Genomic DNA, 11482 nt, shown 5'->3' with positions numbered 1-11482 from the left:
TGGAGCCTTACAAGACCTAGCTCCACGGTAGCACACCTGGTGGGCTGTCCTGGAGCCATGGACCCTAAGAGCCCTACCTGGCGAGGAGTCACGAGCCTGGCAGCTGGGGCTCCCGCAACTTTCAGGCTCCCAGCTTCCCATCAGCCCACCAGGCAGGCAGCTGAGGAGCTGGGAGCCTGGAAACCCAGGTTCCCCAGCAGCGTGCCACATGGTCTATCAAGGAGCCCGGCAGCTGAGCTGTCAGGAAGCCAAGCAAGTTTCTGATGGAATTTTGCCTGGCCGGCAAAGTTCCATTGGAAACATGCTTGGTTTCTGGTGGATTCTGTCAGAATTGACACAGTCCTGCAGTGTGTTTCAATTTCAACAAAAGAGCAAACTCTGGCAATTGTTTTTTTCTAACAAGCTCCGCTAATTAGCAGTGGAGAGCAACACGACACAATAGTTTTAAACAATAAGGCCATTATAGACAAATCAAACAGCAGGGAAGATCATTTTTAAATAGGCAGAAGGTATGGTAATTATTCAGTGGAAATGCAACCTGCACCAATGCAGTCTTTGAGAGGTTTAACCAACTTTACACCAGGTTAACTAGCAGCAACCTATTCTATTGAATAGTCAGTCCTGACAGATCTTTTGTTTAGCTGTGGAAGCCCTTTCTTTTTCTAGGTACGCATGATGACTCTGGCTGAGGTATGCTAGAATGGTACTTTGCTGAATTAGAGCCCTCATCATCATACCATCGGGTTTCAGGTCTCTCATAGCGTGCCATTCATCCTCTAAGAAGGAAGAAGCCAGTGCACCTGCGACTCATCAGCTGCCTCTGAATTGGGTTTAAGTGAAGGGGGAAAGGGGCATGTCAGAGTACCTGTAAACAGAGAAAAGACGACTATTGAATCTATTGAAGTCATGGAGTTCCCCTAGTGTAACTGCAGCTGCTGCACACTTCTTCACGGGCTTTTTCTACAGCAGGCGAACAATCACCTAATATTGAGTATTTGCTTTCCAAGTTGCCCACTTTTGAATAATAAATCATAGGGCAAGGGTAATAAATAAAAAGCACATCCCCATGCATATTTCAATGGAACAAAAAGCACCTGGTATAGGAGAAATGAATTAACAAATGCAAAGAGAGAGAGGCTGTTTCAATTCATTATGCACAAGAGAGTTTTCTTCACAGCATTAGCAAAATTAATGCCTCCATAGTGAATTATATCTTCATGCACCCAGTAAAAATTCTGTTTAGTGCTTGTAGATCTCAAAACACTTTACAAATGAGGTCAGTACAATCATCTCCCCTCCCCCACTTTTTTTTTTAAATGGAGGGGGACACTGGCACAGGGAGGCAAAGTGACCACCAAGTGACCCAAGGACAGCCAGTGACCCAGCAGCAGAGGCAGGAATAGAAACCAGGTCACCTGAATCCCAGGCCAGTGCTCTAAACCACTAGACCACACTACCTCACATGTATTAGCATATTGAAAATTGAGTGCACCGTAAAAGTCAATTTCTGAGAAACTTGGGATTGAATTAAATATAAAAATATTACATTAATCTACTTTTTAAAAAATGTCTGAACGGGAAAGGTGCAGAAACCACGGGACCTTGCTAGTTTTAGTCCAATCTTATCATAGCCACAATCATATATTGTGCTCAGGAAGTGAGCTCTAGGGCCTGCAGCTCTCAAGCAATCTATAAGCCTGGGAACAGTGAAGGAACCAAACAAAGGCCTATTCTTGTGCACCTTAGAAGCTTTAGGAGGGCAACCTTATGCACCGAAGTGGCAGTGCGATCTCCATTCTCAAGATCACACTGCAGTCTGCCCAAAACGTGTGATCCAAGAGAAAAATCAAACTTGCACCACTACAGGGTAGTTACTTCCAACGACCGCCTGAAAAGGGTAAAAAGATGTTAATTAAATTAAACGTAACAATACCAAAATTCTTCACAAGTTTATCAGATTCCTTTTTGTTTAGCCAAAGAAAGAACTGAGACTATACTTGAATGTATACATTTTATTAATTGAATTACATAAATAGTAACAAATACATTCATAAATAAGGAGTTACAGAAAGCAAAGCAATGTGATATGACAATCAAAGTTCAATCCATGCATTTAACATGGGGTCGTTATCACACTTTTATCAAATAGGTATAATCAGACCTAGATAATTCATTTCACACATCAGAAAGTGGCGATTTTAGCAAAATCATCTTAATACAGAACAGAATTAACTACCAGTGTAAGTCCTTTAATACAGGTCATTGTTCAACTTTGAATTGGCAGAAGTGGAAGTTTTCCACAATTATTACACTTTGAAACGCTCAATAAGGTTTAAAGGATCCCCTAAAGCTGCAGAAATGCTACCCTCTTGAAAGTCTCTGGAGATATCTTTATTCTGCCTGGTCATCTTCATCCAAGATTTTGGAATTAGGAATGACAGTAAGAACTGAGGTAGCCAGGTGGGTCCTGCATCCCTGTTGAGCTAAAAATTCAAACCTCAGTGCTTTCAAACACCTACCCGAAATTAACTTTCACACCAATCAAATTGCACCAAACAGGCAACCTCAGCTTTCCCCTCTAAAGACATCTACAAATGTACGGATACAAAAACATCTAAAATTGCCAACAATTCACACTAAACCAATACCAGAAAAACAGTCATAATCACAAAATACTGCACCTCTACCCAAATACCAAGACTTAACAGAAAAATACCTACCTAAAACATCCACATCATCATCCTTTGAATTCAATAAGCGTAAAAGACTACTAAAACACCACGACTGCCACTTCCACCAATGGACACAACTACTAAAAACACTCTCACTTCTGACACAATAGGTACAAAGTTAATATTGAATGTGTGGTACACTTTGGTTGGTGTGACCGTTTAAGTAGAGTAGGTGTTTGAAAGTTGTGAAGTGCGGAGAGTAACTGCCAGTTGCCAGAACATTTAGTTTTGTTTGCTTCCTTTTAGAAATGTGTGAGAAATACACAAGTTAGGCCTTCTTCTCCACTTCTGCTTCATGATGGCTGAATCAGAGAGAGGGAGCACAAGGCGTGTGTAAATGAGAACCGCTTTCGACAACGGTCCAAAACCGCCGCGGACACTCACTTTCGGATCGTACCACCAATAGCATGTCAGGTCTCCAAGAGTCCAAGAAGTGAGCAGAAAGCAGGAGACTTGGCTGCAGAATTCCAGGCATGTTGGAAGCGCTGTTGGATGGGCCGGAACTCTGGACACAGTCTCATGGGGGCGCCAGAAATAGTAGTAGATGAGACCTGTACCCTGTTTACAGGGTGCTCATTCAGGGCAGTGGCTGCATTTGGCCAAGTGCCAAAAGACTAGAGGGCACAGACCCGATCCCTGATTACAGGGCGGTCGTTCGCAACAGGTTGTGAAGACAGCACGAGGCCAAGAGACCCAGAGGGCCTCGGAGACGCACACCCTAGTTACAGGGAGGTCAAGCTGCCCACATAACGGAAATGATTCTAATTACCCAGATTTCAAAAGCGAGATGCAACCTGTACCCTGATTACAGCGTGGTCGCTGGCATTAGCCAAAGAGGAGAGACCATAACCTGAATTTCAGGAAGGTCAAGCTGTCAAAGTACCAAAGAGCTCAATATGTCCTATCCTAGAGAGGCTTGTGACATAGACCCTAATTACAGGGTTGTCACGCTGACTAATGGGGCAGAGCACGGCGTAAAGCCAAATGAGCAAGAGGGCAGAGACCCAGACACCAGATACAGGGCGGTCACATTGCTCAGTTTAACAAAGAGCTCAATGCCCCTCCAAAGACAGGGGGAGGTGACTTGCACCCTGATGACAGGGCAGTCACCGTCAATAGCCAGATAACGGAGCAGAATGTCAAAACGACACAATAGCACAAACCGGGACCCAGCTTACAGGGCGGTCACGCTGCTCAAGGTATTAAGAGGCTCGAGATTCCCCTACAGCCTAATTACATGACCTGAGGCCTGATTTGAGGTTGGTTACTGTGCCCAGAGTTCCTTTCCTTTTCCTCCATCTTCTTTTCTCCTCCGTGTATGGCATTCCTGACACTTCCTTCTTCTCCACTTGTGCTTCATGATGTCTGAAACAGAGAGAGAGAGCACAAGGCGTGTGTAAGTGAGAACCGACAATGCCATGTCCCGCACGCAAACTCAGTGTAAGCTACTGATACACGGTTCTTTTCCGCATCTGCAGACAGTCTGGATATTTAGGTCCAATACAGTTCTCTGTGGTTTCTTCGGGCAGAATTAGACCCTCACTAGCTGAGCACCATCTTTCGGAAACCGGCCATCTGCGGGCGCCCCCCTCTGGCCTGGCGGGGCGCCCGCCGATGGCCGCCAGGCCAGAGGGGGGGCGCCCGCCGATGACCTTCACCCTGGTGGGGAATACACATCTCCAACACCCACAGAAAGTAACCGGAGAATGGGAAACATTGCAGCCATGGCTATCTGGGGGGTCTGGTAAGTCGGCCAGAGTGGTGGAGGTACAGAACGTCACAGCATGAAAACGTTATGTTTCTTCGGGCAGAATTAGACCCGCACTAGCTGAGCACCATCTTTCGGAAACCGGCCATCGGCGGGCGCCCCCCTCTGGCCTGGCGGCCATCGGCGGGCGCCCCCCTCTGGCCTGGCGGCCATCGGCGGGCGCCCCCCTCTGGCCTGGCGGCCATCGGCGGGCGCCCCCCTCTGGCCTGGCGGCCATCGGCGGGCGCCCCCCTCTGGCCTGGCGGCCATCGGCGGGCGCCCCCCTCTGGCCTGGCGGCCATCGGCGGGCGCCCCCCTCTGGCCTGGCGGCCATCGGCGGGCGCCCCCCTCTGGCCTGGCGGCCATCGGCGGGCGCCCCCCTCTGGCCTGGCGGCCATCGGCGGGCGCCCCCCTCTGGCCTGGCGGCCATCGGCGGGCGCCCCCCTCTGGCCTGGCGGCCATCGGCGGGCGCCCCCCTCTGGCCTGGCGGCCATCGGCGGGCGCCCCCCTCTGGCCTGGCGGCCATCGGCGGGCGCCCCCCTCTGGCCTGGCGGCCATCGGCGGGCGCCCCCCTCTGGCCTGGCGGCCATCGGCGGGCGCCCCCCTCTGGCCTGGCGGCCATCGGCGGGCGCCCCCCTCTGGCCTGGCGGCCATCGGCGGGCGCCCCCCTCTGGCCTGGCGGCCATCGGCGGGCGCCCCCCTCTGGCCTGGCGGCCATCGGCGGGCGCCCCCCTCTGGCCTGGCGGCCATCGGCGGGCGCCCCCCTCTGGCCTGGCGGCCATCGGCGGGCGCCCCCCTCTGGCCTGGCGGCCATCGGCGGGCGCCCCCCTCTGGCCTGGCGGCCATCGGCGGGCGCCCCCCTCTGGCCTGGCGGCCATCGGCGGGCGCCCCCCTCTGGCCTGGCGGCCATCGGCGGGCGCCCCCCTCTGGCCTGGCGGCCATCGGCGGGCGCCCCCCTCTGGCCTGGCGGCCATCGGCGGGCGCCCCCCTCTGGCCTGGCGGCCATCGGCGGGCGCCCCCCTCTGGCCTGGCGGCCATCGGCGGGCGCCCCCCTCTGGCCTGGCGGCCATCGGCGGGCGCCCCCCTCTGGCCTGGCGGCCATCGGCGGGCGCCCCCCTCTGGCCTGGCGGCCATCGGCGGGCGCCCCCCTCTGGCCTGGCGGCCATCGGCGGGCGCCCCCCTCTGGCCTGGCGGCCATCGGCGGGCGCCCCCCTCTGGCCTGGCGGCCATCGGCGGGCGCCCCCCTCTGGCCTGGCGGCCATCGGCGGGCGCCCCCCTCTGGCCTGGCGGCCATCGGCGGGCGCCCCCCTCTGGCCTGGCGGCCATCGGCGGGCGCCCCCCTCTGGCCTGGCGGCCATCGGCGGGCGCCCCCCTCTGGCCTGGCGGCCATCGGCGGGCGCCCCCCTCTGGCCTGGCGGCCATCGGCGGGCGCCCCCCTCTGGCCTGGCGGCCATCGGCGGGCGCCCCCCTCTGGCCTGGCGGCCATCGGCGGGCGCCCCCCTCTGGCCTGGCGGCCATCGGCGGGCGCCCCCCTCTGGCCTGGCGGCCATCGGCGGGCGCCCCCCTCTGGCCTGGCGGCCATCGGCGGGCGCCCCCCTCTGGCCTGGCGGCCATCGGCGGGCGCCCCCCTCTGGCCTGGCGGCCATCGGCGGGCGCCCCCCTCTGGCCTGGCGGCCATCGGCGGGCGCCCCCCTCTGGCCTGGCGGCCATCGGCGGGCGCCCCCCTCTGGCCTGGCGGCCATCGGCGGGCGCCCCCCTCTGGCCTGGCGGCCATCGGCGGGCGCCCCCCTCTGGCCTGGCGGCCATCGGCGGGCGCCCCCCTCTGGCCTGGCGGCCATCGGCGGGCGCCCCCCTCTGGCCTGGCGGCCATCGGCGGGCGCCCCCCTCTGGCCTGGCGGCCATCGGCGGGCGCCCCCCTCTGGCCTGGCGGCCATCGGCGGGCGCCCCCCTCTGGCCTGGCGGCCATCGGCGGGCGCCCCCCTCTGGCCTGGCGGCCATCGGCGGGCGCCCCCCTCTGGCCTGGCGGCCATCGGCGGGCGCCCCCCTCTGGCCTGGCGGCCATCGGCGGGCGCCCCCCTCTGGCCTGGCGGCCATCGGCGGGCGCCCCCCTCTGGCCTGGCGGCCATCGGCGGGCGCCCCCCTCTGGCCTGGCGGCCATCGGCGGGCGCCCCCCTCTGGCCTGGCGGCCATCGGCGGGCGCCCCCCTCTGGCCTGGCGGCCATCGGCGGGCGCCCCCCTCTGGCCTGGCGGCCATCGGCGGGCGCCCCCCTCTGGCCTGGCGGCCATCGGCGGGCGCCCCCCTCTGGCCTGGCGGCCATCGGCGGGCGCCCCCCTCTGGCCTGGCGGCCATCGGCGGGCGCCCCCCTCTGGCCTGGCGGCCATCGGCGGGCGCCCCCCTCTGGCCTGGCGGCCATCGGCGGGCGCCCCCCTCTGGCCTGGCGGCCATCGGCGGGCGCCCCCCTCTGGCCTGGCGGCCATCGGCGGGCGCCCCCCTCTGGCCTGGCGGCCATCGGCGGGCGCCCCCCTCTGGCCTGGCGGCCATCGGCGGGCGCCCCCCTCTGGCCTGGCGGCCATCGGCGGGCGCCCCCCTCTGGCCTGGCGGCCATCGGCGGGCGCCCCCCTCTGGCCTGGCGGCCATCGGCGGGCGCCCCCCTCTGGCCTGGCGGCCATCGGCGGGCGCCCCCCTCTGGCCTGGCGGCCATCGGCGGGCGCCCCCCTCTGGCCTGGCGGCCATCGGCGGGCGCCCCCCTCTGGCCTGGCGGCCATCGGCGGGCGCCCCCCTCTGGCCTGGCGGCCATCGGCGGGCGCCCCCCTCTGGCCTGGCGGCCATCGGCGGGCGCCCCCCTCTGGCCTGGCGGCCATCGGCGGGCGCCCCCCTCTGGCCTGGCGGCCATCGGCGGGCGCCCCCCTCTGGCCTGGCGGCCATCGGCGGGCGCCCCCCTCTGGCCTGGCGGCCATCGGCGGGCGCCCCCCTCTGGCCTGGCGGCCATCGGCGGGCGCCCCCCTCTGGCCTGGCGGCCATCGGCGGGCGCCCCCCTCTGGCCTGGCGGCCATCGGCGGGCGCCCCCCTCTGGCCTGGCGGCCATCGGCGGGCGCCCCCCTCTGGCCTGGCGGCCATCGGCGGGCGCCCCCCTCTGGCCTGGCGGCCATCGGCGGGCGCCCCCCTCTGGCCTGGCGGCCATCGGCGGGCGCCCCCCTCTGGCCTGGCGGCCATCGGCGGGCGCCCCCCTCTGGCCTGGCGGCCATCGGCGGGCGCCCCCCTCTGGCCTGGCGGCCATCGGCGGGCGCCCCCCTCTGGCCTGGCGGCCATCGGCGGGCGCCCCCCTCTGGCCTGGCGGCCATCGGCGGGCGCCCCCCTCTGGCCTGGCGGCCATCGGCGGGCGCCCCCCTCTGGCCTGGCGGCCATCGGCGGGCGCCCCCCTCTGGCCTGGCGGCCATCGGCGGGCGCCCCCCTCTGGCCTGGCGGCCATCGGCGGGCGCCCCCCTCTGGCCTGGCGGCCATCGGCGGGCGCCCCCCTCTGGCCTGGCGGCCATCGGCGGGCGCCCCCCTCTGGCCTGGCGGCCATCGGCGGGCGCCCCCCTCTGGCCTGGCGGCCATCGGCGGGCGCCCCCCTCTGGCCTGGCGGCCATCGGCGGGCGCCCCCCTCTGGCCTGGCGGCCATCGGCGGGCGCCCCCCTCTGGCCTGGCGGCCATCGGCGGGCGCCCCCCTCTGGCCTGGCGGCCATCGGCGGGCGCCCCCCTCTGGCCTGGCGGCCATCGGCGGGCGCCCCCCTCTGGCCTGGCGGCCATCGGCGGGCGCCCCCCTCTGGCCTGGCGGCCATCGGCGGGCGCCCCCCTCTGGCCTGGCGGCCATCGGCGGGCGCCCCCCTCTGGCCTGGCGGCCATCGGCGGGCGCCCCCCTCTGGCCTGGCGGCCATCGGCGGGCGCCCCCCTCTGGCCTGGCGGCCATCGGCGGGCGCCCCCCTCTGGCCTGGCGGCCATCGGCGGGCGCCCCCCTCTGGCCTGGCGGCCATCGGCGGGCGCCCCCCTCTGGCCTGGCGGCCATCGGCGGGCGCCCCCCTCTGGCCTGGCGGCCATCGGCGGGCGCCCCCCTCTGGCCTGGCGGCCATCGGCGGGCGCCCCCCTCTGGCCTGGCGGCCATCGGCGGGCGCCCCCCTCTGGCCTGGCGGCCATCGGCGGGCGCCCCCCTCTGGCCTGGCGGAAAGCCGACCAGAAGCGATATGGCTGCAGCTTTTTAAGGCCCAGTTGCCCTGGCCAGGCGTTCCTTTTCTATGGCTGGAGAGTTCTGCTTCTGGGACAGCAGCTTTCTGCTCACATACCCGATGGGATGTCTCTCCCCCTTTCCGTCAATCTGCATTGGCGCCACACCCAGCCCTCTTCTGAAGCCTCAGTGAACACCAGAAAGAGCTTGTCAAAGTCCTGCTTTACCAGCACCGAGCCCTTGACCAGAGCCTCTTTCAGAGCACAGAGACCCCTCTGCCACTGCGTGGTCCAGACCACCTTATCTGGATTTCCCTTCTTACATACCTTAGTGATTCGGGTGGCTATGAAGCTAAAGTGGGGAACGAATCTCCGGTAGTAGCCCGCCATCCCAATGAAAGCCTGGACTTGCTTTTTCATCTGGGGAACGGGCCCATCTCTGATCACCTCCACCTGAGCCGGCTCTGGCTTTAGGCAGCCGCCCCCCATTTTGTGGCCCAGGTCTGACATCTCTCACAACTCCCGCCCCCGCCCACCTTTGCACTTCCCAGCTTTTATAGTCAGACCTGTGTCCTGGAGCCAGTTCAGCCCTTGTTTAACCTGGGCCACATGGTCCTCCCAGGTCTGGCTAAAAATGCAGATATCATCACTATATGCCAAGGCAAAATTCTCCCTCTGAATGAGTAACTGGTCCACCAGACGCTGGAAGGTGGCAGGTGCCCCATTTAGGCCCAAAAGGTAGGACCAGGAACTCTTATAACCCCAGAAGGGTGATAAAAGCAGATTTCTGCCCAGCATCCAGATCCAAAAGGTACTTGCCTGTAGCCCTTGGTGAGATCCATAGTAGTGAGATAACGACCCCCACCTCCCCGTCCCGTCTAGAAGATCATCAGGCCTAGGCATGGGGTAGGCATCGAACTTGGTGATGGCATTAAGCCTCCGGTAATCCGCACAAAACCAGATTGACCCGTCCTTCTTGGGGACCAACACTATGGGAGAGGCCCAAGGGCTGGAAGACAGCTGGACCACCCCTATAGCCAGCATGTCCTTGACCTCTCTCTCCAGGTTGGGCTTTTTTCCCAGTGACCTGGAACGGGGAGCATCTTACCGCGGGGTGGGCTCCTGTCGCCACCTGGTGGACAGCCAGGTTACTGAGCCCAGGCTCGTTGGAGAGCAGCGCCTCTCGGATCTCAGCCTACTGGGCAGGGGTTAGCTGATCTGAGAGGGGAATTGATTCCGGCGAAGGGCTGGCCCAGTCTCAGGGAATAGATCCACGAGTGGGTCATCTTCCTGCTCCTCCCGCTGGCCACAGATGGCCAGTACCAAATTCTCCCTGTCAAAGTATGGCTTCAATCACGTTGACATGGTACACCCAGTGGCTGTGAGCCCAGTTAGACAGTTTCACTACATAGTTTACCTCATTCAGCTGTTTGATGACCTTGAAGGACCCATCCCAGGCAGGCTGTAGTTTGTTCTGTGGATATGACGAAGTGGGGTTTTATTTATCTTGTTATGTTGCGTGCGAGTCTTACTGTCCTGTACTAATATTGTGTGTACCTTAGTTTCCCAGTGTAATGCACCAATACTTAGCTGGTGGGAATTGGGAGTGTGATTTTGCGGAGGCCCTCAGGGCAGGTGAGACTGCCCAGCTATTTGCATCTATGTAACCTGAGACCCAGGAGGGGGGTGCGGCCAGGTGACACCTTTGGCCTGCGAAGTGAGACCAAGAAGGAGGAGGGGCATCAAGGGGAGTGTCCCAGGTCAGGTGGCTGGAGGCTGGCAGTCTGCCTCGGGAGACTGGAAAAGGGGAATCCAGGGCGTCTGGCCCAGGATTCCCAAGATGGACTTGGCTGAAAGGCACACATGTTTGTAATAGTTACGTCTGTTCTACGCCGTGTTCCTGTCAACGAATAAACCTTCTGTTGTACGCTGGCTAAGAGTCACCTCTGACTGCAGAGTTGGGGTGCAGGGCCCTCTGGCTTCCTCAGCAGCCTCGCCTGGGCAGACTTGCTGCGGGAAGCGCCTGGTGAGGAAGGGGCTGCTGAATGCTCCAAGGTAAGACCCAGGAAGGTCGAAGCTCTGTAAGCTTCTTGCCCTGCAGACAGTATGCTCAAAGAGAGGAGGCATGCTAGACCAGAGTCCTGCCTGGCTTCGTAGGGAGCAGTTCCAGAGCATCGCCCGGTGACTCCGGGACAGCTGGTGCAGAGGTGGGATCAAACTGCACCCCGTGGACAGAGCATCCTGCAGTAAGTGACTGGGGAGCAATAAAACAAAGGGGGATTAGCGAGAGATGGGCATGCTGGAGGCTCTGAGAGGTGCAATTCCAGGAGGCGGAGGAGCCTCCGGCTTAACCCCCAAGAAAGAGTGGACCCCTGAGAGTGGCTGTCGCACTGAAGGGGTTCCTCCCAGGGATTGTGGGGAGCTGAGAGAGTACAGGCCTGTGAGTCCATGACCCCTTGGGAACAGCATGGAGATGGCCTATACCCATGTCCTTAAGAAGGACATTGTAGAGCTGTGCAGAGAGAGAGAGAGGGCCGCGCCTTGGAAAATTCACCAAGGCACAGCTGATTGCCCAGTTGGAAGAGAATGATCACTCTAAGGAGCCAGTTCCTGAGAGAGAGGCTGGGAGCAGCCAGGCAGCCCATCTCTCCGACCAGCAGGGGATCTTCCCGACCGAGTTCCCCGTTGGTGGAGCTGAGACAGTTGGAGTTGGAAAAGGGACAGAAACTGAAAGAGCTGGAGGACCATGAGAAGGAATGGGAGGACCGTCAGAGACAGAGGCAGCATGAACTGGCGATGGCA

At 61.6% G+C, this 11482-nt stretch overlaps 1 long non-coding RNA gene across 4 annotated transcripts in view; it reads right to left on the bottom strand.

Moving 5' to 3' along the window:
- Nucleotides 1–67: 67 nt before the first annotated feature.
- The window catches only part of LOC135979302 (uncharacterized), a 30464-nt gene continuing 19049 nt past the window's right edge, over nucleotides 68–11482 (bottom strand). For 3 of the 4 annotated variants that reach the window (XR_010596631.1, XR_010596634.1, XR_010596635.1), the window contains 2 exons: nucleotides 10098–10154; nucleotides 1998–4097 (listed from right to left, as the gene is read on the bottom strand). This is a non-coding gene — a long non-coding RNA (uncharacterized LOC135979302). Of the gene's footprint in view, nucleotides 866–1997; nucleotides 4098–10097; nucleotides 10155–11482 lie in introns of those variants that run through there. The other variant, XR_010596633.1, reaches the window with a different exon arrangement.

This window comes from Chrysemys picta, unplaced genomic scaffold (assembly GCF_011386835.1).
Source record: "Chrysemys picta bellii isolate R12L10 unplaced genomic scaffold, ASM1138683v2 scaf760, whole genome shotgun sequence".
NCBI classification, from domain to species: domain Eukaryota; kingdom Metazoa; phylum Chordata; order Testudines; family Emydidae; genus Chrysemys; species Chrysemys picta.
The sequence above is the reverse complement of the archived record's forward strand: the minus strand, read 5'-3'. Positions and strand labels throughout refer to the sequence as shown.